This window comes from Tamandua tetradactyla, chromosome 2, assembly GCF_023851605.1.
Source record: "Tamandua tetradactyla isolate mTamTet1 chromosome 2, mTamTet1.pri, whole genome shotgun sequence".
Taxonomy (NCBI): domain Eukaryota; kingdom Metazoa; phylum Chordata; class Mammalia; order Pilosa; family Myrmecophagidae; genus Tamandua; species Tamandua tetradactyla.
This window is the reverse complement of record NC_135328.1, coordinates 113109685-113136438: the sequence shown is the minus strand read 5'-3', so window position 1 is coordinate 113136438 and position 26754 is coordinate 113109685. Positions and strand designations below refer to the sequence as shown.

At 38.4% G+C, this 26754-nt stretch overlaps 1 long non-coding RNA gene across 2 annotated transcripts in view; it reads right to left on the bottom strand.

Annotated features, from left to right (window-relative positions):
- Window positions 1–8231: 8231 nt before the first annotated feature.
- Window positions 8232–26754, bottom strand: part of LOC143661495 (uncharacterized) — a 42043-nt gene continuing 23520 nt past the window's right edge. For both annotated transcript variants that reach the window (XR_013164640.1, XR_013164644.1), the window contains 3 exons: window positions 17614–17655; window positions 15773–15883; window positions 8232–9530 (listed from right to left, as the gene is read on the bottom strand). This is a non-coding gene — a long non-coding RNA (uncharacterized LOC143661495). The remainder of the gene's footprint in view (window positions 9531–15772; window positions 15884–17613; window positions 17656–26754) is intronic.

The window sequence follows — 26754 nt, the reverse complement described above, 5'->3', positions numbered from 1 at the left end:
GTAGTTCTCTCTATCTTAATGGATCTCTGTCTTGACCTCAACTTTTATTTTTCATTGTTTGGGAGTTCCCCTGTTTACAGGAGTTATGTTGTCCCCTCTGTTTCCCAAGGGCAAACTGCCTTCTCTTGGGTATATCAAGCCAGTAGGCCTTTGTCCCAGACTGTCCACCTCTATTTTTTTAACACTGCTTTCATAGTTTCATGCTGCTTTTGCCTGGAGGCAAATCCTGGGAGGAGGGTTACCCCAGGAGGTATTTTTGGCTTTCACAGCCAAAAGAGGTCTAGGGACCCAAGAAAGGGACACAGACCAGCTCTAAAATGTCCTGTGGAGGGGGTCAGGAAGGGTGCCAAAAACTTCTGTGCCTCCCCAAAGCTGAGCCTTCCTGAGCTACCCAGCAAATACAGCCTTTCAGCTAACTTTCCCCTACCACCCTGAGGAAGGTCTGTACCTTTAAATCTCTACCTGTCCTGGGAGGTTTGAAACAATGGCAACCCTCTGAGCTGGAATTCAGTAATCCAAATTCACTAATCAACAGCCGTGCACACTCCTATTCTCAGAAAAGAGAATTTTTATGTTCCCTTCTGTTTGCAACACCTATTCTGGGGCAGGACCCCATGGCAGTCTGCCATGAAAGTGGAGGATGGGCACTGGCAGCCACCATGCAGGGAGAGCAATTCACAGTTCTTTACTATAATTTATCAGCTGCTGCCTCCCACTCTTCCTTGGATGCTATACAGTGTTATTTTGGCCTCTGGAGTTTCAAAACAGGTGTTAATACAGTTCCTGTCTGTTTAGTCATCGTTTTGGTGGGAGGACTGAGTCCTGGAACTCCCTACTCCACCAACTCCAGCAGAAGTCCTGACCTAGTCTTAATAATGGAACATGTGTTTTTTGAGTACTTACAATAGCTTGCCACTACCCTAAATGCCACGGACATGAAGACAAATGAAAACAGCAACAACATAGTAGTCTGCAGCCAGAATCATCATTCTGGTTTCTCACTGTTGGTCCCTCTGGATTAAAAATCTCTTTGTTCTTTCTTCCTCATCCCACTCTGCATATCTTTACCCAACCTACTAAACCCTTTTCTTTGTAATGTACAGTGCCTAACTTTTTTAGGTGAAGGGGATATTTTTATAACCTCCAAAGCTTTTTCCTTATGAGTCAATTTTTCTCTTCACACCATCCTTCTCTAATAAAGGGAAGATGCTTTCTTCTCTCTCCCTATATTTATTCTGTTTTTCTCTCATTACTTTAATTTTATTTAGGCAAAAGAACAACAATCATGTTTAAGCTTAGGATGGGAAACATCGCAGCAGGGTTCCATAAATAGAGTTTAATTGCAGTAATTACTTACGTTAATTATATATCAACTGATTATTTTAAGACATATTTATTGAGCACCATCAGCTTTCAGAGGTACCCATCATTCTCCCACTATTTTTACAGATTCTCTATCCATGCTCAGAATAATCAGCTATCATTTGACACATGTATAATAAGTACCTAATGAAATCCCAATTAAAATTGTATTTGAGACACTTAATTTTAGAGATAAATTAGAAATAATTACATGATTCAAGAATCTGCATCAGACAAGAGAGAGACAACTGTATCTTGACTAACTGGAAAGGACAAGCACAGATGAAGCCTTTTAATGTGCTTTCCAAAACCTGTTAACAAACATTATTGTACCTCAGCAGATGGCACCAAGAGATGTCTTTTTTTTTAAATAGACAGTTCCCTTTCACAGACTGACTTGAGTGATTTTAGTTCTCATTATTACTGTCATCTGCTAGAGACCAAAAAATAAATAAATGAAAGAGGAAAGCACGTTATTTTTCCATAAGGCAAGAGCATCAGCATGGAGCCAGCCTTCGAGCATACTAAGTTTAATTTACAGAGCAGCAATACGCAGGAGGATGTATGGACTGCCTTTTAGCTGTTCATTTCAAACAAGTAATCTTCATTTGGAGCTGGGATACCTGGTGCTTGCTAGGTCCAGAGTTCCCTCCCTCTCTTTCCTTCTTCTATCCTGCCCCCAGCTAATTATTTTCCCTTAAGATTAATAAATTCTGGAACCAATCAAAAGCAGGCTGTTAGGAGACACTAACTAGGTAAAAGCTTTAAAACCATCCCTTTCGGAGTTCAAAAGATCACTTTCCTACACCATAATCTCAAAAATACACTTATTTCCTTCTGAGAGAGCTATTTAGTCTCCAAGGGAAAGCAGAAAACTGCCCCAATTAAGACCACCAAGCCTTTGCTCAAAGCTTCCTTACCTTCCCTTGCAACATCTTTGTTTAGAGGACACCAGACTCATTTACAAACCTCACTTGCAGAAACTGTTAACGTGCTTTCCTATCTGTGTAATTTACTGCTAAAGAACACAATAGCGTCTAACAGAAAACAGCTGTTATAAAATCCACTCTTTCTGGCAGGAGCGGCTCCAAATGTAGGATTTTAATTTTATCTCCTGATTGATAACACCCCATTAGCCATATCCAGATTCCTAACTGCAAAATGACGCATGGGCACTATTTTAAGCTCCCTCCCAGATGGCTATCATTATACTTGCTTGTCCCTCTGAACATAAAGTCCACAGTTTGGGTGATGGGGTATGAAACAGACACTTATAACTGCCTTGACACATGAAAAGGGAAGTACTGGTCACAGCTGATCCAGAGTGTTAAAAATGCATAGATAAAGAGGGGAAGAGATTTGAGCAAAAGAGGAAAAACAATAATGGTGTTTAATAATATAAAAACTGGTGTCATAAACCAAATGTACCTGACATTTCATAAAAAAACAAGAAATATTTTATTTGATCTTTCGGGCATTTAATTGTTATAAAAGAAACATAGGGAGTGCCCTCTTTCACAAGCTACATAGGATTTTATTCAGGATTCAGAGGGAAGACGTCAGTTTTGAAGACTGGGATTAATAATTAGTGAGTCTGCTCTCCCCAAATATACAGCAGAAACTAAACAACAAAACAATTACACTAAAGCACGGCAGAGACATTTGGCTATGGCAACCCTGCTACGATAGTATCTCAACTGAACAAAATATGGACTCTTCATCAAGATTCAGCAGCAAAATCTTCAAGAAAAAGTAAAGTTCATTAAAGTGACAGCAAGAAGAAGGGAAAGGGAAGTCTGTACCCAAGTTCTTGAAATTCTCATGAAGTTGGTGACTGATTCATGATGCTTTTTGGAGTAACTTTAATTATTCATCTAAAACCATCCATCATAATCAAGGGCATGATAATAAGGCACAAGCAGAAATTTTGTGACTTGAACAAAGACATATATTTGCAAATGCAAGCCTAACTAGAAGCACTGTTGATCGGATTATTGAAGACAAGGTGGCTAAATCACAAACACTTTTCATTTAATGTAAAAAAGGAAATAATTTGTCTAATATAGCTAATAAATGCTGTAAATAAAAACATCTGGTAATCTTTAGCTAAAAAACAAAAAGAAAAAGAAGAAAGGCACAGAGGCATCTACCAGCCTTAATGAGATCTATTTAAAGCATCTCACATCCCTTGAGACTCCCTGCCTCTATTTCCTCAACCCGTCCAGTATTCCCTACTTTCCCACTTCATCACACACTTCTCACCATTCTTGCCCTTGCAAAGACTCTTCTCCCTCTGCTAAAATATTTTGTCTGGGATCATCCTGAAATAATAGCCTCAGACCTCAACTAATAATCTTGTGACCTGAAAATTCCTTTGATACTGAGCATCAATGCTAGGGTAGTCACTCAGCCACTCCTACCTACCAATGCCCCTTCCCCCTTTTTAAAATGTGTTAGACAAAAGTGGCTCCCTACCAAGGGAGTATCCACAGCTATGTAGGTACCTTGTCCCTCATCGTTAAAGGGAAACAGAGGCAGATATTCCCTTTCCTCTCTCTATGGCAGTTCAGGCATTGGCTCAATTACATAGGCTCAGACAATTTTGGCTTATACTTTGTATCTTGAGGAAGGGAGGTGCATATGAAAGGATTGAGAGAATGTTCTAGTTTGCTAGCTGCTGGAATGCAACACACCAGAGAGACAGATTGGCTTTCAATAAAAGGGGATTTATTTACTTAACATATAGTTCTTCAGAGGAAAGGCAGCTAACTTTCAACTGAGGTTCTTTCTTACGTGGGAAGGTACAGGGTGATCTCTGCTGGCCTTCTCTCCAGGCCTCTGGGTTCCAACAACTTTCCCTGGGGTGATTCTTTTCTGCATCTCCAAAGGCCTAGGCTGAGCAGCAAGTGCTGAGATGCGGTATGCTGAACTGCTTGGGCTGTGCTACATTGAGCTCTCTCATTTAAGCACCAGTAAATTAAATCAAACATCATTCATTGCAGCAGGCACACCTCTTAGCTAACTGCAGGTGCAATCAGCAACAGATGAGGTTCACATGCCATTGGCGCATGGCCACAGCAACAGAACTAGGCACCTGGCCAAGTTGACACCTGAATCTAACTACCACACCCCTCCTCATTAAAGGGAAACAGAGGCAGATATTCCCTTTCCTTTCTCTATGGCAGTTCAGGCATTGGTTCATTACATAGGCTCAGACACTTCTGGCTTATACTTTGTTGTAAGAAGGGAAGTGCATATAAAAAGATTAAAAGAATATTCAGAACCTGAGAATTGGACTGAAAGTCCAGAGACAGATGGAGTGACAAGTATGCAGGTTAAGGTGACAACTGCAGATTTGAGGATTGAAACCTCTAACCATATCTTCTTCCTTGTTATGTCACGTTCATATTTATGTTTTGACTAGTATTCTTTGTTTTCTTTCTGATTGGCTATTCAAAGCCTTTTTTATTCACATATAAAGGTTGAAAGATGATAAAGAAAAGAACAAAGAGAAGAGGAGAATGACACATTTGCAGTTTTATATTTTGCAATTTTTTAATATTCCTAAGTGTATTATTGCCCCCTTTTCCTCTGAATTGGGATATATTTCTTAGGAATATATTTATCAATCTTGACTTTCTGTTTTTTCTCTGAAATCATTTTTTATCATGGCTTTTCAGGGATCAGCAAACTTTGGAGCACTGAGTTATCCTCAGTAGTCTTTATATAAAAGCTTTGAGGTCGTTGTTATTCTCGACTTTGTTTTAGAAATGAAGAAATGTAGATATGAAGATGTAGTCCCTTTCCAAAGTTACAATATAGTCACTGGGATTATAAATCAGAGATAAGTGACTCCAAATTCTTTACTCCAAACCTGTACTAGATCAACAGTAATTAAACAAGCAGAATTAGATGGAAACATTCTAAAAAACAGAATACCAAACTGTCAGGAGAGCAAAACAATTAAACAACATAGATCATAAACAGAACTAAAGTATATATGATAATCTGATATGATAAAGGGAGAAATTCAAATTGGTGGTAAAAGATGTAGCATTCAAAAAATGATTGGGAGTGCTTGATTCTAATCAAGAGAATGTAGGGGAACTGTGATGGTTAATTTTGTGAATCGAATTGACTAAGCTATCGTGCTCAGTTGTTTGTCCAAACATTAGTTTAGATGTTGCTGTGAAGGTATTTTGTAGATGTGATTAACATTTATAATCAGTTGGATTTAAAGGAGATCACCCTTGGTAATATGAGTGGTCTTCATCCAATCAGTTAAAGGTCTTAAGAGCAAAAGCAGGTTTCCTAGAGAAGAGAAAAAAAGCAACTCCTGTCTGAGCTGCCAGCCTGGCAGCCTACCCTGCAGAGTACAGACTTGCCAGCACCCCACAATACCTTGAGCCAATTTCTTAAAATGAATCTTTTAGCATATATGTGTGTTTATGTGTATGTATGTATATTTATATGTACGTTTATATATTTGTGTGGGTGACACATAACAAATTCAGAACACAAACCACGTTAGTAAAAATACATACAACTCAAAATCACAGATCAAGTTTTATTTTCCTTAATATGTAAAGAGTTCCTACAAGTCCATAAGGAACATTAACAGCTCAATAGAAAAATGGGCAAAGGACATGAATAGGCAATTCACAGAAAAAGAAATAAAAATGGTTTTGAAAATGACATAAAATTGTTCAATTTCAATTATAGTTGTATTATGTAAATTAAATTGTACTGTGATTTCATTTTCACTTATATTGGAAACATGAAATATTTACTAGCAAACAATGTTGGTACCTGGGAAAATATCCTCGCCTCCCTTCCTATTGGGAAAGTTAATTGGCATAAATTCATTGGAAAAATAATGTCAAAATTTATCTATATTGCTAGTGCACATTTCCCTTGACTTAGAGATTTTGATTTATTCTACTTAGATATTCATGCATGTGTAAAATGATGTATGTACAATGCTAGGCAATGCAACAATAATAAAATATTGGAAACAGCTTCATTGCCCACTAACAAATACAATTTAAAATATATATCAATGTTAGAAAAACAGGCTGCTCTAAAAAACAGTTGAGGATGAATTTATGCACTGCTGTGCAGTAAACACCAATATATACTATTAAGTGAAAAAAAAGAACAAATTATTTATTCCTTTTACATGTGTCTATGCTTAAGACAATTCTGGAAAAATATACAAGATATGAAGACATTATTTACTTTCTAGAGAGGGAGACAGGGTGGTTAAGGGACAGGTATGGGAGGGAGATGTTTTACTTTATACCCTCTGAAATTTGTATCATATAATTGCATTAGTTATTTTTTAAAAAATTAATATTTTAAAATTATGTTGGAAATTTGTGTCATGTAAATACATTGGCTAATTTCTTTTAAATAAATATTTTTTTACCGCTTATCCTTTTTTTTAAAAACTTTTTTTATTGTACAGTGTAACATATATACAAAGCAAAGAAATAAAAAAGCAATAGTTTTCAAAGCACTCTTCAAAAAGTGGTTACAAGGCATATCCCAGAGTTTGTCATGAGCTACCATATTATCCTCTCATATTTTAACTTCTAGATGCTGCAGAATATAGGAGCTAGAGGGCTTAAATACTTTTTCATCGTCACAATCAACTCCATTTTCCTTTTTTGTGTGAACAATAACACATATAAAAAGCTACAAATTTCCAAGCACAGCACCACAATTAGTTGTAGAACATATTTCAGACTTTGACATGGGTTACAATTTCACAATTTTAGGTTTTTACTTCTAGCTGCTCTAAAATACTGGAGACTAAAAGAAATATCAATTTGATTCAGTATTCATATTTATCTGTTAAGTCTTATCTTCTATGTATAATTCCACCATCACCTTTGATCTTTCCATACCGCTCATTGGGGTAGTTTGGGCTATGGTAATTCTAAATTTTTTATATTGGAAGGGTCTGTCACTAATATGGGGTAGGGAGATGGAACTATCTGATGTTCTGGAAAGGCTAGGCTAGGTTTCAGGACTTATCTTGACGAGGCTGCCATTTGGAGGTTGTAGGTTTCTGGCAAGTAACTCTAGTGCCTGGAACCCTTGTAGAGTCCTATAAATTGCCCTAGGTGTTTCTTTAGGATTGGCTACAATGGTCCTGGTTGGGGGTTGATAGGTTAAGATAGGCAGCAAGGTCTACATGAAGCTTGTGTAAGAGCAACCTCCAGAGTAGTCTCTCGAATCTATTCGAACTCTCTCTGCTACTGATAGTTTACTAATTACACTTCTTTTCCCCCTTTTGGTTAGGATGTAATTGTTGATCCCATGGTGCCCCGTCTGGATTCATCTCTGGGTGTCCTCTCCCACATTGCTAGGGAGACTTTCACTCATGGATGTCATGCCCCACATAGTGGGGAGGGCAATGATTTCTTGCAGAGTTGGACTTAGAGAGACTGAGGCCACATCTGAGCAACAACAGAGGTCCTCCAGAATTAACTCTTAGGCATGCCTATAGGTAATCTAAGCTTCTATGCTACCTACATAAGCTTCACAACAGTAAATCTCATGACTGAGGGCATGGCCTATTGATTTGGGTGTCCCTAAAGTTTGACACAGTATCAGGAGATTCCCTGATGGTAAGGTTTAATAATTCCATAGTCTTTCTCCCTTCCCTAAGGGGACTTTGCCAATACTTTTTGTTTATCACGTTAATATACTCAAGGATTTTTTCAGGCATTACAATAATCTGTACAAAATTAAAGGACCTCTTTTTCATTCTGTGCTCTCTGGGTTTCAGTTGTTCAAATGAGCTATACAGATAGGCACTACAGAAAATTTCAGTTCCAGATCAAATAAACCTTTCTTCCATTGGTCTCAAAGAGTATGTGTGGTTTTAAAATATAGATAATGTCTTCCTTACCCCTATGTTCTGAATTACTTTAACCCCAACCTGTTTAGCTTTGTTCTTATCTCTAAATATCAGGTTATATATATAATACAGCCTCTTAAAACCCAGAAATAATAGTCACCACTCCACTCCAGACTTAATGTGTCTGCTCTAAAAGCTTACAATCTAGGTCCCTGTTTTCTTATAAGCATCTCTAAAGGTGACCATACCGTTGTTGTTTTCTTTGTTTCTGGCTTATTTTGTCTCACCAAATGTCCCACATGTTCATTCACATCATTGCATGTCTCACCACACTCTTTCTTTTTGTAGCAGCACAGCCTTTGTTCATAAGTATACAGCATCATTCACCATTCTACTTCTCCATCAGTGCATCCTTCAGCCAGCTGCATTCATTGGGCATCATGTAGAGGGCCCAAAGTCCACAGTCCATCAACATTCTCAATTTTAGATAATTTCTTTGTTCTCAAGAGACAGAAAACCAATAAACACACCCTCAACAAATAGGAAATCTAAACCTCCTTTTGACTCTCGTCCTTCACCCCATTACTTACCTCTGCTGTTGCTGTGGTAGTGCTGATGGTTTCCTTTTGAACATAGTTCATAATATGCAATAGTAGTTTTTCCCCTGTACCCTGGACTTAAACACTCTTTATACAAGAGTCATATCTTTGAAGTAATTCTTACAAGAACTCGTTTATATTTCTAGTGTGAGTCAGTGGGACATGTAGGTCTATACAACCCCTTTCAATCTTGTTCATCTTCAATATGGTAACATTACTTTTAGACCCACTAGAGAATCACCTTCATTCTTATCTACTCCCATACATTGGAGTTCAACCTCATTAGCTAACAGTTCACCCATCTCTAGCTTCTATGTATCTCTAAGTCCCCAGTATTTTGTATTATAAGTGGCTGATTATACATTTATGCTGGTCATAAAAGTGGAATCATACAGTATCTGTCCTTTTGTATCTGGCTAATTTGGCTTAGCATTATGTCCTCAAGTCTCATCCATCTTGCCATGTGCTTCAGGATGTCATTTTTGACTAGTATTCTTTTTCTTTCTTTTCCTATTGTATATGAGGTGTGTTGGAAATAGTTTACTTTACAGCATACTTCTTAAAGTTGTAAAAAATGGAAAGAGAAATAGGACAGACCTAGAGGAGGCATGGGCATCTCCTAAAGATTCTGGCTTTGTAGTTGGATGCAGCAACCGATAAGACTCAGGGCCATAGTTTGAGGATGGGTTATATTGCCAGTTCTACAAGAAAGAATAGGGTGAATTTCATTAGTAGTGCATTTGTCTTTTTAGAGTATAAAAGTACAAGAAGAGTATACATGATTGTTGGACAGCCATCAGAGGGCAATTGTGGACAGTTTTCATTGTGGACAGTGTTCATTTTTTCATCATCTACCACTGAAAGAGAACTTTCCATTATGTGAGTTTGAGCTATAAGGATGACCAGATAATTCATCATAAAGAGGACACTGCTAATAATTATGCTGCACAACCATCATAAACCAGGGCTTTCCGAAGCAAACAAGGACATATGGTCACTTGAGTTTTGAAAAAGAGAGTCTGACTTCCATCACAGAAGCAGTCAAAAAGGAGACAATCCCTCTCCCTGCTCCCTGACAGCTAGGTCATGGGTAAGTACACTGGCTAAGCCATCAGATGCTTCTTGAAGGAATGATATTAAAAATGTGCAGTGGCTGTTTAGAAAGCATTAGTAACAGAAATAGTGAGTGACCAATGGCTAAAGGGCCAGCAGAAACATTCAAGCTACACTGTTCTTTTGATTTGACCTTGACTGGGTATGGTGGCTAGTCTCCAAAGATGGTTCTCAATGAACTCACCTCCAAGTATTTACATCCTTTCATAGGTAGTCCCCTTCTACAATGAATCTGAGCTGACCTGTGACTTGCTTACAAGTTTACAAGTGTCTTAGTTTGAGGCCATAACAAAGTACCACAGACTAGGTGGCTTAGAACAACAGAAATTCATTGTCTCACAGTTCTAGAGGCTAGAAGTCTAAAATCTGTAGGTGTTGGCAGGGTATGTGTACTCTGAGGTCTGTTGGGTTCTGATGTTAGTTTATGATATGTCAATTTCTGCCTCTGTCACATAGCCATCTTTCCTCTGTGTGTGTCTAAATTTCCTCTTCTTAATAAGGACAGCAATCACACTGAATTAGGGTCAACCTTATCCAGTTTGGCCTCATCTTAGCTACTAATATCTTCAATGATCCCATGTCCAAATAGTATCACATTCATGAGACAAGGGACTAGGTCTGGAACACATCTTTGGGGGACGTAATTCAATCCATAACACCAGCCTCCCTTGGTTACTCCCATTTCATGAGTCTGGTTCTCTGATTTTTCTGTTTCAGATCATTCATATTCACATAAACCACTTTTCTATTTCCTAATTCACTGATGACTTTTCTAAACATAGTCTTCTTCACTTTTTTTTTTCACTCTAGGGCAAGGGTTCCCCAACATTTCAAATATAAGCGCTCCACTCCTACTTTTAAAATTTCACACAATAGGTATGCTTTTAGTAACCATTGACTGGGAAACATAAACTGGAAAAAAGAAATCAGCAATCAGGAATTCAGTAATAGCTTTAAGTGAATTTGTATTTTCTTCAGAATAACCATACATACACACACGAAATCAAAAAACCAAACACCCATGTGAGAAGCACATTACTTATTCAGCACTTAGGAAGTTTGCAAACATTTGGACTCTATTAACTCCTCACCCTCAAGGTCCATAACCCACAGTGTGGGAGCCACTATCTGGCACATATGTTTCTCCTTCGACATTCCCTTGAGATGAAGTGGTTCCCAAAATACACTATTTCCTGGGAAAGGAAAACAATCTGGAAAATGCTACAGCTCTGGACAGATAATATCACTGAGAAGCAGAAAGAATAAATACAAGAATTAAAAAAAAAAGATTTCCAAGAAAACAAACATCTTCAGAGGATACACAGAAAGGAAAAAAATCCAACATTTTTGAGAGGAATGGTTCACAAGTATAAAAGTTTTGCTAAAAAAGTATCTGAATTAGAAACACAGTTATTCAAAAATTCTATTAATGGGCAAGAACACAAGCCTCTAAATCTGGGCACTTTCTTTTCCCACCTCCCTCCTCTAAATAGGAAGACACCTACAGAGAGACATTTTCCTCCTCTCTAGACAAGTAGCTAGCTAATGGAAGCTACCATGAGTTCTTCTTGGTTTAAGAGTATGCCAAAATTTAAAGGGTGGGCTTTTATAAAAGTTTGGTTTTCTTTTGCATCCTGCATACATTTCTGACTGGGTGATTAAAAATAATTAGGGTAGAAGGGGAACAACCTCCTTCTTGATAACACATCGAATTCATTATTCCTTCTTATTAAAATAGAAAAATGTTACCTATACAAAGTTAGGAACAATTTCTCCTTACTGTTTTTTTAATATGTACCCAGCAGTTGCCTCAAATAGGGTAATTTTTCAGTTGCACAAGTGTCTCTGGAGATAGCCCAGGAATATCTTATACATATTTGTATTTAAAAACAGGGACATAACACTAGAAAAATACAAGAAGCACCTCTCAATGATGGATGGACAGTCCAAAGCTTAGCACAAGGGCTGGGAGCTTATAAGAGAAACATCCTAAATTTATTCTACATCTTTATGGATGCCACATTTTTAACCTTAATGTTAATATTAAATAATGGCATTAATGGGAAGTTAGACAAGTGGAAGAGGTTCATATTTTGCTTTTTGGCTTAAAAATAACCAGTACAACTTTCCCCCCTTGTAGACTGTAATCCTCAAGTATTGAACTTCTACCACTTTTGCAGTCATCAGCTCTTGGAATTCCTGTGACAATAAAACCATAAAGCAAGCTCTCTCCCAAGCCATTTGTCTAGATTTAGAGTCACTATCCAATCAGCCAGTTTCAAACAAATCTCAAATTAATAATTGCAGACATCCATAAGGATATAATAACTTTCTTAATTAAAAAAAATCAATTCACACCTTCTGAACATCGAAGATAGCTATGCTGTTTTTCTCTCTCAAATGAGGCTCTGGGTCTGGCTAGGAATCATTAGCCACCAAAATGGATATAAGACATTCAAACATATTACAAAAATCTTTGAATAATTCAGTTAACAAATCAGTCAGCCATAACAGGCAAATGCCCAAGAAATCAGGCTTCATTACCTAGCTGCTATAGAGAGGCTCTAAGGAATTTTAGTGCTAAAAAAATATACCATCCTCCCAGATCTCTGCTGTAGCACACCCCATGAGCTTCTCAAAACGTTGGAACATAGAGGAAAATAATGGGGATGCAAGGGAACAAGATGGAGCATGAATATTCATCAAATGCCTACATTGTTATAGGCCCCACCCCAGACACACATACTTTATTTGATTTAATTTTTACAATTAAATTCAAAAAGATCCTTGAAACTGAGAATTGCTCAAAGTTACACAGCTAATAAGTGATGAAGAGTGAATTTGAGCACAGGTTTGGCTAACTGGTCACCCAACCTCATCAGCTCTGTGTGGGCACAACAAGGCATTCTATCAGGCAATGCTGGACTCAAATTTTGTGGAAATGTGTTCTGAGATAGATGGGTGGGCCTGTCTTTCCCTTTGTTTAGCCACACATAACAGGAATTTAGTAACCTCCCAGGAGCCAAAGACTCAAAAACCTTTGCACATTTTTTGGAGCATGTTACTGTTTTCTAAAAAAAAATGCTTAATTTCCAGCATTTGCACTCTCCACTGTCTAATAAAAGAATAGATGCCTTCCACACAGATAAAGAATCACTATAGCTTTCCAAATGCTAAGTATATACTATTGGTTATTAAAGGCAACGTTTACTTTTGTCCAGGCTGGGGTTTTTCTACTGGATTTGATAATACACACAATTTAATCTGGCAAAATAAATCGAGTATACTTTGATTGGACATCCTCAATTTACACTGTCATCAAAGTCGATCATTCTAATGGAGCTTATTACCTCATTATCATCTTTAATGCCCCATATAAAGGTCCTTAACTTTGGCTATTAGTCAGTAAATGTAAACTACATGGGAACAGATTTAGGAACAGATTGTGAGGCATATAATGAAATCATTAAAACCCTCTGTAGTCACAAGTGAATTTTTTGGTATGTGAATCCCATGCCTTGGGACCTTTGAATCAGGCAGAGAGGAAACCATTTGTCCTCTTTTTGAAGAGACAGGTTCTCCTTGGCAGTAATTGGGGGCTGTTGATGAAGGCTTTCAAGATGCACTGTCAAGTGGAAGACTGCATTTTACAGGGGCTTTCTTTCCTGCTGGTGAGTGTCAGGGAAACTCTTCTGCCTTTAACACATTTCTAGATGCGGAATTGAAGACCTCATTCACAAGTTCACCGAAGATTTGCAGAGTTACTGCTTTCTCTAGGTGCATCTCAAATGGAAAAGATGGGAACAAATGGAGGTGGGAGGCAGGCTGCAGGAACCAGAGCTCCCATCACATGTTTTTGAATGGGAATTCCTCACAGCATGAAATACGAAAAGAAATACAAAGGGGTGGTGCAATGCCTACCATGAAAGGCTATGCAACAGCAATTTAAAGGATTAATTATAGAATTTTGATATTATCATATTTTAATATATGAGGCTTATACCACCCACCCAGCAAAAAAAAAAAAAGAAATACTTTAAAGGAGTAAGGTGCATGCCTTACCTTTTCTAATGCTAGAAATTTTAAGGAGGGTTTATCAATTATCTATCGCTACAATTATGCTACTTTACAAACATGCCAAAGCTATAGAAACTGTAACATTCTGTATTTGTTTTGAGTTCACAGGTTATCTGGATGGTTCTGCTGATTAGGGCCAAGTTTACATGATCTTGGCTGGGCTCACCCATGTGTGTGCAGTCAGCTCATGGGGAGGGCTGGGAGCTGGCTTGTCGAAAATGGCCTTGCTTAGACAACTTGGCTCTCTTGTAGCAACCCAGAAGACTAGCCCAAGTGAGTTCTCAAGAGAGCAAGCAGTGCTTTTCAAGACTCTGCTTGCATCACATTGGCTAAAGCAAATCACTGGCCAAAGTAAATCACGTGATCAAGACCGCTGTTTAGCGAGAAGGGGGACTACCAAGACACAGGACAGAGAGTGTGGCTGCATTGAATGAGGTCTTTTAGGACGTAGTTCTAAACAGACTGTCACTGGTCAAGTCATGGCTCTCTGTGACTATCTTCTAGGTAAAAAATCTGCCGTCGTTAGATGATATAAATCAATTAAACAAATGGGAACTTACAATTGGGCTTATTTAATCTTATCTTTATAGATGGGCCTTCATTAGAGTCTGCCAAGTTTATTATATATTGGGAAGGCTATACGCTGAGAAGAATGTGGCTAATAAGTAATTTAATCTGCCAGTGTTATGGACCTATTCCTTGCAATTCCAAAGGTAATATTCAAAATCAGCAACCGAGTCAGGAAAGCTGAAGCCAGAGAACTGCATAGACAGTTTCCCATGGTATCTGTGATTATAAATTAGGCTACTAAATGAATAGCTTACTGTAATGATATAAAAATGGCAAAGTTAATGTCCCCCTAAGGACTTTCAGTTCCAAAGTTCCTGACTCTTGTGATTTTAAATTTGAAACCTGTCATTGCACCCAAATAGTTTTTGCACTTAGTTATTTGAGGGAAGAAGTAAAAGAGAGGAACAGAAGGAGAGAGGAAAGAAGGAAGAAAGAGAGAGAGAAGGCAAAAGAATGAGAATCTCACCTCTCACAGCTCACTTTCTTACAACTGATGTTGCCTGCTCTATTCTGTATTCACAACTCCTTGAAGAAAGCAGATAGGACCCGCTTTCTGCCTCTCCAGCTTTTCAGTTGACAAAACAATTAAGTGAAGATTATTATAGTTCCATGCTCTGGAATGATACATCAAGAGGACTTTTCACCCCCAAAAGAGACAGCTACATCCTGCTGTCTTTCAAGTCCAACTGTGAACTATTTTACATCATGCATCTGGAGATTCAGCTCCAAACTGAGCATGCCTAAATTCCTATCTAAGGGGTTGTTTGCACAGCAATTCTAATATATGATACAGCTTTGAACCTTGGCCTCAAAAGTTGCATCCTTGATTTTCCTTTCCTCTCCTCGTCTTTTCTCTCCCAGCCAAAGCACCCAGGCCAAAGCTGGAAGACCTATTTGAGACATTCCCCTACTCCAAGAATTGCTCATTGTCCTATAGGAGCAGCAGGAGGAAAATATGAATAACATTGTTTCCTGACAGATGTTTTCTTTCTGGGAGCCCAACTTCCCTCACCTTCTTGTAAAGCCAAGAAATGAAGAAATTGGAAGTAATTTTTCGAAGATAGAAGTAAAAAATTAAGGAAACTGATGTTAACTTAAACTTTCATCCTGCTCAGAACATCTGGTATGAACTGGATGATTTCCTAACCTCTGAGGTTAGAGATGTGACAAAATACAGACCTACCTTGAGGAGTTCTCTGTCAAATGACAATTCTCAGGCTTTAAAAGGCGTAGGCATCACTTTAAAAGCAGGGCATCACTGGAAGTGTTGTTTACCAGGTGCTTAGCAGAGGTCCTGAGGAAGACAAAAGATCAAAGTAGGTCCACCTCCCTGCTGGATCCTGGCTGAGGAGGGAGAGGGATGGGCAAAGTTCCTTCCCCAAATGTGCAGCTATCCAGCTACTTAACCTTAGAACATAATTGTAGCAAATTACTTGTCTCTGTAATTTTAGTTTACTTGTAGGTAAAATGGGAATAATGGGAGACACGACTGGTGGTTTGAAGCTGTATATATCCCAGAAAAAAAACATGTTCTTAAAGTTAATCTTTAAAGCATTGCTTTGATAACGCCTTGATTAGGACTTTCTTTTAGCCTCAAAACCATAAGTTAATCAATTCCCATTATTTAACCCAACCCATTTCATGGTATTTGCTTAAGTGGCCTAAGTAACTAAAACAATGACCTATTATGGCTTTTATAAGGATTAAATGAGTTGATCTATGTAAAAGTGCCTAGCATAATGCCTATCACTGAGTAATCATTTAGTAAGCATTAAGTATCATTTTTTTATTGTTGCTGCTAATATTTGTTAGTATTTAGTGTTCCCAGGTATTATCTTAGCATGTCACAAGCAATGTATCATAAATCCTCAAAGCAATGGTTGAAATGCATACTATTATTATCTCTATTTAGTAGATAAGGATGCTGAAACATAGAGAAGTTAGATTTGACCCCCAGCCTGACTCCAAGTCCACCCCCTGCACTTAAGTGTAGTGTAGTGGTTAAATGTTTCTTTAACTGCTATTATTTTAGACATAGGTCTCTCTCCCTAACTTATGCTAGCTTACAATCAGCAAGTTGAAAGTTGACGGACTGGGAGAGAACTGCATGTATAATGAAGCAGCATAAAGTACCATTAACATAATTGTAGTAAGAAAAAATATATAAAGTCAGGCACGGGAAATGGAAGTTATAGCAATCTGGAACCATTTAGTGTTGGGTAGATAAACCACATAAATCAATGGCATTTAAAGTTAATACGATTTAAGAGGACAGTGTGATAAGGAATTGTATATTAATGATCCTGAATCATCAAGAAAAAGGCAAATTACATTCAGCTTTTTCTGTTTAAGAAGTAAGGGAAATGTGTGATAACATAAGGAAATTTTCCTATCAAAAATGGGAAATTTTCTGAAATTTGGGATAATTAAAGTAATAAACTCCACTTACATGTGAAAAAATTTATTTCTAAATGGTGATACACAGAATCTTAGCAATCAAAATATAGGGCTGGCAACTTCTTCATAAATTCTCTGGTCCTACTCTTATATTTTGCAGGTAAGGAAACAGACTCAGAAAGATTAAATTACTTGCCTGATGTCACAGTTAATAAGTACCACAGCTGGGTCTTGAGCTTTGAGTTATTACTAAAAATGCTGATTGGTTGGAATTGATTGAGATCAATAGTGATTGAGTTCAATTTGGACCCTGACTTTGGCTGCAATTGCTGAATCATGGGGAGCTTTTAAAAAATCTTGATGTATTAGCCATTCCAGGCTTTAGTATTTTTTAAAGGTCCCCAAGTGATTCTTATGTTCAGCCAATGTTGAGAACCACTGATTTAGATCAACAATGATTTGTGATTTACCCACTAAGAGTGCAGAAAAAGAATAGCATAGCTTGTTCTCTCCAGCATTACACCTTGCAGAGACATGTATGTGAACTGACCATTGCAAATCAATGTGATGGATGCTAAAAAGACATTACACAAGGGTGCATGGGTGGCTTAGTGGTAGAATGCTCACCTTCCATGTGGGAAACCCAGGTTTGATTCCCAGACCATGCACCTAAAAAAAAAAAGACGTTACACATAGTATGGTACAGTCGCCTGTCATGGTTAGGTTCATGTGTCAACTTGGCCAGGTGGTGATACCTGCTTGTCTGGTTGGGCAAGGGCTAGTTTGTCTTTTGCTATGAGGATATTTCACAGAATTAAATCATGATTACACCAGCTATATCCACAGCTGATTCGATTTGTAATCAGCCAAGGGGAGTGTCTTCGTTAATGAGTGATGCTTAATCCAATCACTGGAAGCCTTTTAAGGAGGATTCAGAAGAGTCAGGTTCACTTCCTGCTTCGGCCGATGACCATCTCTTGTGGAGTTCATCCAGACCCTCCATCAGAATTGTCAGCTTCTCAGCCTGCCCTACAGATTTTGGACTCCACATTCCCACGGTCACATGAGACACTTTTGCAAATTTTGTATTTACGAATATTTCCTGTTGATTCTATTTCTCTAGAGAACCCTAACTAATACAGAGCCCATAGGAAGAGATACATAGCCTTTAGTTCAATAGCTCTCAACCATGACAGCACAATGGAATCATTTGGAGGCCAAGGGGAAAAGCACAAGCATGGAGACATTATGGAGTGTCTGGGAAACTAAAAGTAATTAAGGGCATTTGGGAGGTTTAGTGAGATGAAGGAGTAGACAGACGATGAATTCGGCTGAAGCAGCAGGGCACAGAGGTTGGGCATGTTGCATTGAAGAGCCGGAGCCTTATCCTGTGGGCTAACTTTTCACTGTACATCTCATCAGCTTAAAAACTTCATTTACTCACACATAATTTGTATTTATTATATATATATTACTATTATCATTAGCTCATATTTCGTGGCAGGGCTACACTGAGTGTGAGGTTGTTTGTAAATAGTTTTTAAAAATCCTGAAATTTTCCATTTCTTTTTGCTGACTCTTTGTGACTATAAATAGCCTGTACCATGAGGAAGGAAAGTTCCAATTCTGACATTGTCTTCCTATTTTTTTGTGAGTTGCTTGTCCATTTTCTGGGTAAGGAGATGACACAATCTATAAATACAATTATACAGGCTCACATGGGCATCGCTGTCCACTGCTCCTTATTGTGCCACTTCCTCTCTTCTCCTTAGTTAACTCAACTCCACATACGACACAGGGCCTTTCAACAGATGTGTAATGTATGGATGCCAGTGTCACTCGCTATATTAAATGATAATACAGCTTAATTTCTTCCTTAATTCTTCAAAATCGTGTGTGTGTGTACTCACATGTGCACTAATGTTTTCTCATGTAACCCACCAGGCCATCTTGTGCACACTCTTTAGAGAACACTGCCATAGGGGATGGGTGGTGAATCATGGAAGAGTTTTAAGATCAAAAGGTAAATATCGTCAATGACAACTACAAATAGGACCTCCAATACTGGAAGCAGAAATACCAAATAGGTAGCTAAATCAAAGGTCAAAGAGAGGATAAGACTAAGGATGATTAAGGCAGTGAGATCAAGAACAAAGAGGCGAGGGGGCATTCTAGAAATTTTGAGAAGGGGACACTGGCAAATGATTTGGGTGTGAGGAAAAACAGAAGACCGAAAAGTGGATCCAAGTTTTCTTCCATAGAGGATCAAGTTACCAAATAAACAGTAAAAGCCAACACTGGCCAAAGTAGCTGCAGCCAGCTGTGTGTTAGCACAACAATTTTCAAGGCTTACGTGTTCACTCCCTCTCGTTTTTGAGAATTCATACATTTATTACCTTTGATGAAAAATTCGATGCAAATTCAGGGACACTTATTTCTCACATTTACAGGAGAAGCAAACCAAAACCCCTCGCTGCACCAAGAATCAGAGCAAACTAGCTTGCTCTACAATCGCCCCACCCTTTAGAGAGCTTTAAACCATAAGATACAATCAAATGAACAGATAAGCCACTCAATCAGTATCAGTATCTTAACAGCCACAGACAGAGCGATACATTATACATATTGCACGTTGTGTGTGTCTGCCTGGGTTGTCAGAACTCAAATTTCTTTAGCAGTTAAACTGCTGTCATCTCAATAATGTTATTCATTGTTAGCAATGACTCCCTGGGCTGTATCACAAACACAGGACATGATGCATACATTCCCAGGAAGAAATTGGCAGGATAATATCTTCTTCTTTCCTGTGAGCAATTACCTACTTTCCCTTTATTTCCTTTTGTTTCTTTCCCCATGACACACAATGTGCACGGTTAACAAACAGTTGTGCTGAGTTACGACACTTCAGATACTTTCATCTGAGGGATGTTATGTGCTGATAACAAACCACCCAGTTCTGCTACCTCAAAGTAAGATGAGAAAGATGAAGCGGTATCTTTCTTTAGGTACATTATATTATAGTATAGTATAGTATAGTATATAGTATTTTATTATGTTTTAATAAGAATACAATTATATTAATTACTAAATGGAAACAAGATGTGAAATCTCTCAACTTTGAAGAGAGACAAAACTTCCAAAAGAAGATTGACATTGCCCCAAACAGAAGATCGAACCCTTGACAAAGGTGAAACAATCCTTTTCTACCACTCCAATCGTTTCTGTGACCAGGCCAAATATGAATTTCACTCTCTTAAAAATATTGGGAAGCAGACTTTTTGCCTCTTCACCCTTAGCTGTGAGGTTGAGTGGGAGCTTCATCTAATTAGTGAGATGGCATGAATGTGACATCTGCTGGCACACGTGTATCTATTGGGCAGAGTTAACGAGCTAAGATTTACATATGCATGTGACCTCCTGCATTAGTTTTCCGGGCTGCTATAATAAAGTATTGGTTGGCTAAAACAGCAGGAATTTATTGTCTTACTGTTTTAGAGTCTAGAGGTCCAGAATCAAGGTGTCGGCAAGATCACGCTTTCACTGAAGTCTGTACTGTTCTGGTGGTAACTGGCCAGCAATCCGTAGCTCAATCTCTACCTCTGCCACAGGGTCATCTGTCTCTCTGTCTCTGTCTCCTCCTCATTCCTACTCCCTGTACCCGAATTTCCTTTGCTTATAAGGGCTCCAGTTGTACTGTATTCAGTTGACCTCATCTTAACTAAAGGAATTTTCAAAGATCTTGTTTACAAATAAGTTCAAATCCACAGGACCACGTCTCTGTGGGGGACATGATTTGATCTATAACACCTCCTATTTCTCTGTTTCTATTTTCTGTGCTCGACATGGAACCTCAAGGCACCAGCTGAAGTAGTGCCTGTCTAAAGTTTTCCAGACATGCTGATCTCAAAGTCCAGACTCAGGGTCGGGTGAAAGTATCAGGAAGTCTATTTTGGCTTTAGGTCCAGTAACGAAGGGTGGGGTATTATTAACTTTCATCCTCAAACCTTCGATATCAGGGCCAGGTAATGAATGATGGCAGTTCAGCAAAGCAAGAGAAGGCAAGAAAACAGAGAGATTCCAGGAACACCACTGCAAAGATTTGGAACCTTGCCAGTGTTTCTCAAACTTTAGTGGGCATAGGAATCCCTTACAGGGTGTTTCATAATGTAGATTCTTGGGCCCCATCCCCAGAGTTTCTGATTCAATATGTCTGAGGCAGGGCCCAAGAATTTGCTTCAAAAAGCTTCTGGGTATTTTGATTCTGCCAGCACTTGAACCGCACTTTGAGTAACAATAATATATGCAATCCTAGATATGTGATTAGCAGGAAAAATGAGTCCCAGGGAAGACAGGGCCAAATTTTCCATTCTCCAAAAGATAAGTATCAGATACAGAAAATTTCTTCCTGAGACTACTAGCGCAAATGTGTGTGGAAGATAACTGTGCAGCTTCACTTTTCCAAAGAGAATGGTGTCTAGTAGATTGGATGAGGGACCCCAATCCTTGAGTACACCTGTATCTACCTCCTTTACCGTATGTGATTTTGCAATTCCTCCTACTAAAGTGGCAGATATATTTCCCTGTCCTTTGGCTTTGGGTTTGTTTTGGCCAATGGAATGTTAACAAGTGTGTTGTGACCAAAGGCTTGAAAAGTGCTTGTGTAAATGACCATCTCTCTTGCACCTCTGCCATCACATGCCCCCACTACACCACTGATTCCAGCAAAAGAATGAAAAACTCAGGAGCAGAACTAACTGCCCCCATTCAAGCCCAGTTTACAATCAGCCACTCCCCAAATAACCCCCTGAGGGAGCTCAGTCAAAATCAATGGAGCCACCAAGCCAACCTCAGCCGTTATCAGTCAGCCCTCAATTGACCTGCAGATCTATAATAATAAATACTGGTAGTTTTAGCCACTGAATTTGGCATGGTTTCCATGTGGTTTATTTTGTGACAAAAGAAAATGGATATAGTGGCCATTAGGTTGCCTTAGATAGGAGGAAGCATCTACAGAAGCAACTGAAAAGACCTGGTTTTCAGAGTCACACATTAGGAGACTTTAGCAAATGAAAACCAATCTCAAAGTGGTCCTAGACCTACTTCTATGATATTTAGATGGTAAAACTGAGTATTCTATCTGTGGTAGCACAGTGTCAATATCAGGCTGGAACCAGGTTTCCAACTCTGAGGCCTGAGCGTCACTTTCAGATTTTGTCGCTTTTCCTTTGCAGTCCGAATGAAAATCTAAGCCCTTAAAATAACTGCCAGATAGCCATCCATTTCTGCATATTCCCATTCCCTTTCATTTCGGCAAGCCTATGAAACACAGTCACAAATTACTCACATTAGCAGGAGCTGAGGCCCATATTTTTAGTTCCTGAATTGTACCTACAGCTGATAGTAACTGTAACCAATAAGAATGACAATAACAACAACTCCCTGCAAAGAAAATAAATTATACCATCAAGTCAGCAGTATTTCTTTATAAGGGATAGAACTACATGCAAAATGTTTTCTAAATTTCTTCTTGTTTTTTCCAAAAACATTTAAAAGAAACTATATTATTTTTATAAGAAAAGCTTTTTTTTATAAAACTGGGCATTTTTTGTTTTTGTTATCTTTAAAAAGTATAAAATGGAGTCTAAATCCAGTCTAAAAGAACTGGAACCTATACCCCATTTTCACTCCACTCAGTAGCATGCTAATGCAGCCCTCTCAGCAGGGCTGAGATCACACGGAGCCTATTTAGGCCTAATTTTATATTTTTTAGAGACATTGATCTCAACATATTAATCTAATGGAGGTCATCAAAAAGACTCTACTACCAAGAGGTGCAGAATATAGCAGAAAGCTCATGGATATAGAATCAGAAGATCTGAAGCCTCCCCTCAATAATAAAATAATAATTATAGCTATCATTTTTAAGAATTTACTCCATGGAAGACACTTTGCAAAGCATTTTTCATACATTATATAATTTAATACTTAAAATATTCCTGTGAGTATCATAATCCCCTTTGAATAAATGCAGAAAATGAGATTAAATAATTTTCCCAAGATCACGAATGAGAAAACCCTAGTCTTTTTTTTTATTCCTAAGACTACACGCTTGACTACCAGGCCATGATTTTGCCTGGGACAATTTTGCATAGTTCAGGCAAGTGTACTTTGAGTCTCAGAAATTGTTTCCTCTCCTGTAAGCTATAGCAATGACAAGACCCATCTCAGAGGATTTCTGAGAGGATCACGTGTGTGGAAGTACCTTTTGAATGACAACATACAATGTAGTTTGGGGAGTCAGGATTCTTGCATGGTCTGTTTGTTCTGTAGTAGGGGCAGACAGAGGAAAGTCAGTGCCCTTGTAAATTCCTTTATCAGGCAGTTAGAAAAGCCTGGGGAGAACTGTTCAAAAGGCGATGTCCAAGACGGACCTCCTGGTATCTTAATTTGTCTTCACAGAATTATAAAAGGATTCATCTAGGAAGACACTTCATGGCCATAGTCTAGCCCTACTCAACCTTTTTCTCTTTCTGGATTTCACAAGGGGCCTCTGAAATTTACATGACCTACATCAGTTCAGAAAACTAAATAGCAGCAGAGCTGGAAACAGTGCCCAGGTCTCCATATGCCAGTATAGTTTCCATGACACAGACTGTCCCTCAACTCACTTCCACGCCATTCTAGCCCAATGACCATAAGGAACTCATAAGTTTCCATGTCCTGCTCTATTTCCATGGAAAACCCACTAACATAGAAAGAAGAGGCACATCAAAGAAGCAATTCAATCTTCAAGAATCTCCTAGGATTTCCAAACTGATTTAAGTTGGAAGAACACACTTTAACAAAATTTGCTTTATTTTTACATCTGTCCTAGGGAAAACAGATATCTGCTTTTTATGCTCTATCTGAATATGATGCTTTGCAACTTTTTTTCCCCCATTAGTAATGCTTCTGGCTATTTCAAATCAATCCTAGCCATTATACTGGAGAATAGGAATAGAGCTGCATATTAGGAGAAAATATGAAAAGTCTCAGGCAATTGCCATTTTCTAATATTCTGAGGCCGATATCAGCCAAGTAAGTACGTATACCTCCATGGCCATTAGACTGTGAACAGTCCTGACATCCAATTCAATTTATATCTTGCCAAAAACCTTTGGCACATCTGTCCTGAGAATGAGAGCCAAAAGTTTCAGGCAATATGCTTGCTTGAGCTCCATCATATCCCACATTTTCTTTTTATTTTATTTATAGATGGACAAGCAATTTATGGCTCAGTGTTAAATTCAAAGAAGGGGCTGTCCCCTTGGCATTTACATCAGGTCAGGCAGCGGCCTACCACAATAAACAATAATGCAAACAGGGGACAAAGGTTCAGGGTTGTGTCGAGGTTCTCTCCCCACCTTATTATATATAGGATTAATAACAAACTCGGTGGGGGGGAGGCCCTCCCATAATGTATGCCCTGTCCAAAGTCAGCATGACCTGGTAATATAATCTGTCCACCCTCAACTGTAGGAGGAAAAGGCCGTTAACAACAGATTTTAAATGAGGAAGTTTAATATAGTGAGAGATTTTAAAGTTAAAATTTTTTTTTAATGTACAGCCTTTTCATTCTTAGTTGAGGTTTGTTTTTGCCCTCCCCCCTATCTCCACCTCTCCTTAGTTTATTCTCCTGACATCCACCCAAAGCTATATGGGAGCTAAAAATAAATGGAGTGAAGGATTCTTAGAGCTCTACTGAGAAAAATGTTATACCCTAATGTGGTTTGGAAGAAAACACTGGACATGGCACCAGTCCCTGACTAAGTTATCCTTCTCAGTGAATCTAGACAAAAGGGCTGACATTTTTCTTTTTGGATTTGAAGCAGTCATATCTTTTTATAAAAGAATGTTATATAGCAAAATAGTCCCAGACAGGTGGCTTAACTTTTCTTAGCCACAGTTTACTCATCACTAAAATGGAGTCAATAATAGTCCCAACCTTAAAGGAGTTTTATGAGGAATAAAATAGACATGCATATAAATGTTGGCTGGTGCTTATAGAACCAAGAGTAGTTACAGCAGTAAGTCCTTGGAAGCTTAAAAGAAAGTGACAAAAGCACTTTAGGAACATCTATTCCATCCTTAAACACACTGTACTGAAATTTCTCCTTATGTACTTATCTCCTACTCTATACAATGAGCTCCTGGGGGATTGGAACCAGGCCTGCTTTGCTTTGTCTTCCCGAGTCTAGGATGATGTCTAGCTGAATAGTAAGCACTTAAAAAATGAGCTGACATTCACTTGATTTATTGCCTTAAAGAAGCCATCACAGCCCAGTGAATCTCAATTTTCCCTTCCATCTGATGAAGGGGCAGTTTACATGTCCTCCAAGGTTCCTACCTTCATTTTTTCAATGACTGAATCCATCTGACATCCCAAATTGCACATGGGAAATGCCTTTAGAGGATATTAGCTCTCTTTGGATGCCCAGACTGTAAATTTTAAGTTACCCTTCCCACATTTTTAAAAAGGACTTCATAAATTGAACCAATACTTGGGCTGTTCCTAAACTTAGAAGAGCAAGTCTGTTTCCATGCACACATGAAGTCAGAGTGTGTGATTTGTGTCCTGCCATACTTCAAACATTACCGAAGTCACAAACATCTGGTCCCTGCTCCCTCTACTTGCATGGACCTGCCCTACTTTAGCAAAGTAATCTGGCCACAGATTAGAAATAGGATGAAGAACCACAGAAGCATGGAATTTCAACTAAAGAGAAAGCTAGAGGAAAGGAATGTGCACTTCTGGGATTCTTTCCCAGAGCTGCCAAGAGTGGATTCATGCTGGCAAAAAAAAATGTTTAGGTGCTCCTCCCAGCAAGAGCTGGCCAGCTAAGTATCTTTTCATGGGATTTGTGTTAATATTTGATATAATCAGCCTAGACCATTTTATGGGCCACTGGCCCCAATAATTTACACTGGCTTTTTATAACACACATGCACACAAACACACACACACATGCACCTTGCTCCAACGTCTACAAGATCTGAAACCAGGAAGAATGATACTCCCTAACTCTTTGTCAAGTTGAACAAGCAGGTCTGAATGGGCTGTCTTTTTACCTTCACCGCAAAGGAAAAATATGAACTAATGAGTTTTGGAGCAAAATCATGAAAGTTTGGTACAATGATTTTTTGACAGTTGCCTCTTAACAAATATTTGCAACTATCAAGACCTATGAGGCTTGATAGTAGGACTACAGGGAACATCAAACTGTATTCCACAGTGCTTTAAGCATACTTTATTATTTTAGTGTTTAGAAAACACAAAATACAGATTATAATATATAATTATCAGATTATATGGCACTGAAGATCATCAAAATTTAACTCAAGCTGCCAAGTAAATCCACTTTTTATTTTTACACATATCAGAAGAAATGTGCTTGCTTGCTTGCTTTTTGCTTTACATGAACTTCTTATAAATATATCATTAATTGGAAAACTTACAGGTCTGCATCCATCTTTTTAAAAAATTCACTCATATAGCAGAACCCAAGTGCTGAATCAAGAGATACTCTACTCAGTTCTACACCAGGAAAGATTTGCACATGTCTATTTGGCCCAAGCCCTTGGCATAGCTCAATAAACACTTACTCAATTACAGTTAAACCAGCTGCATGTAGCATACTATAGAGAGCTTTGATTTTTAGTGTAATTTTTACTGCAGTTCAGAAATGCAAGTACTTTTTAGATGTGGTTATGATTCAACATTAAAACCAA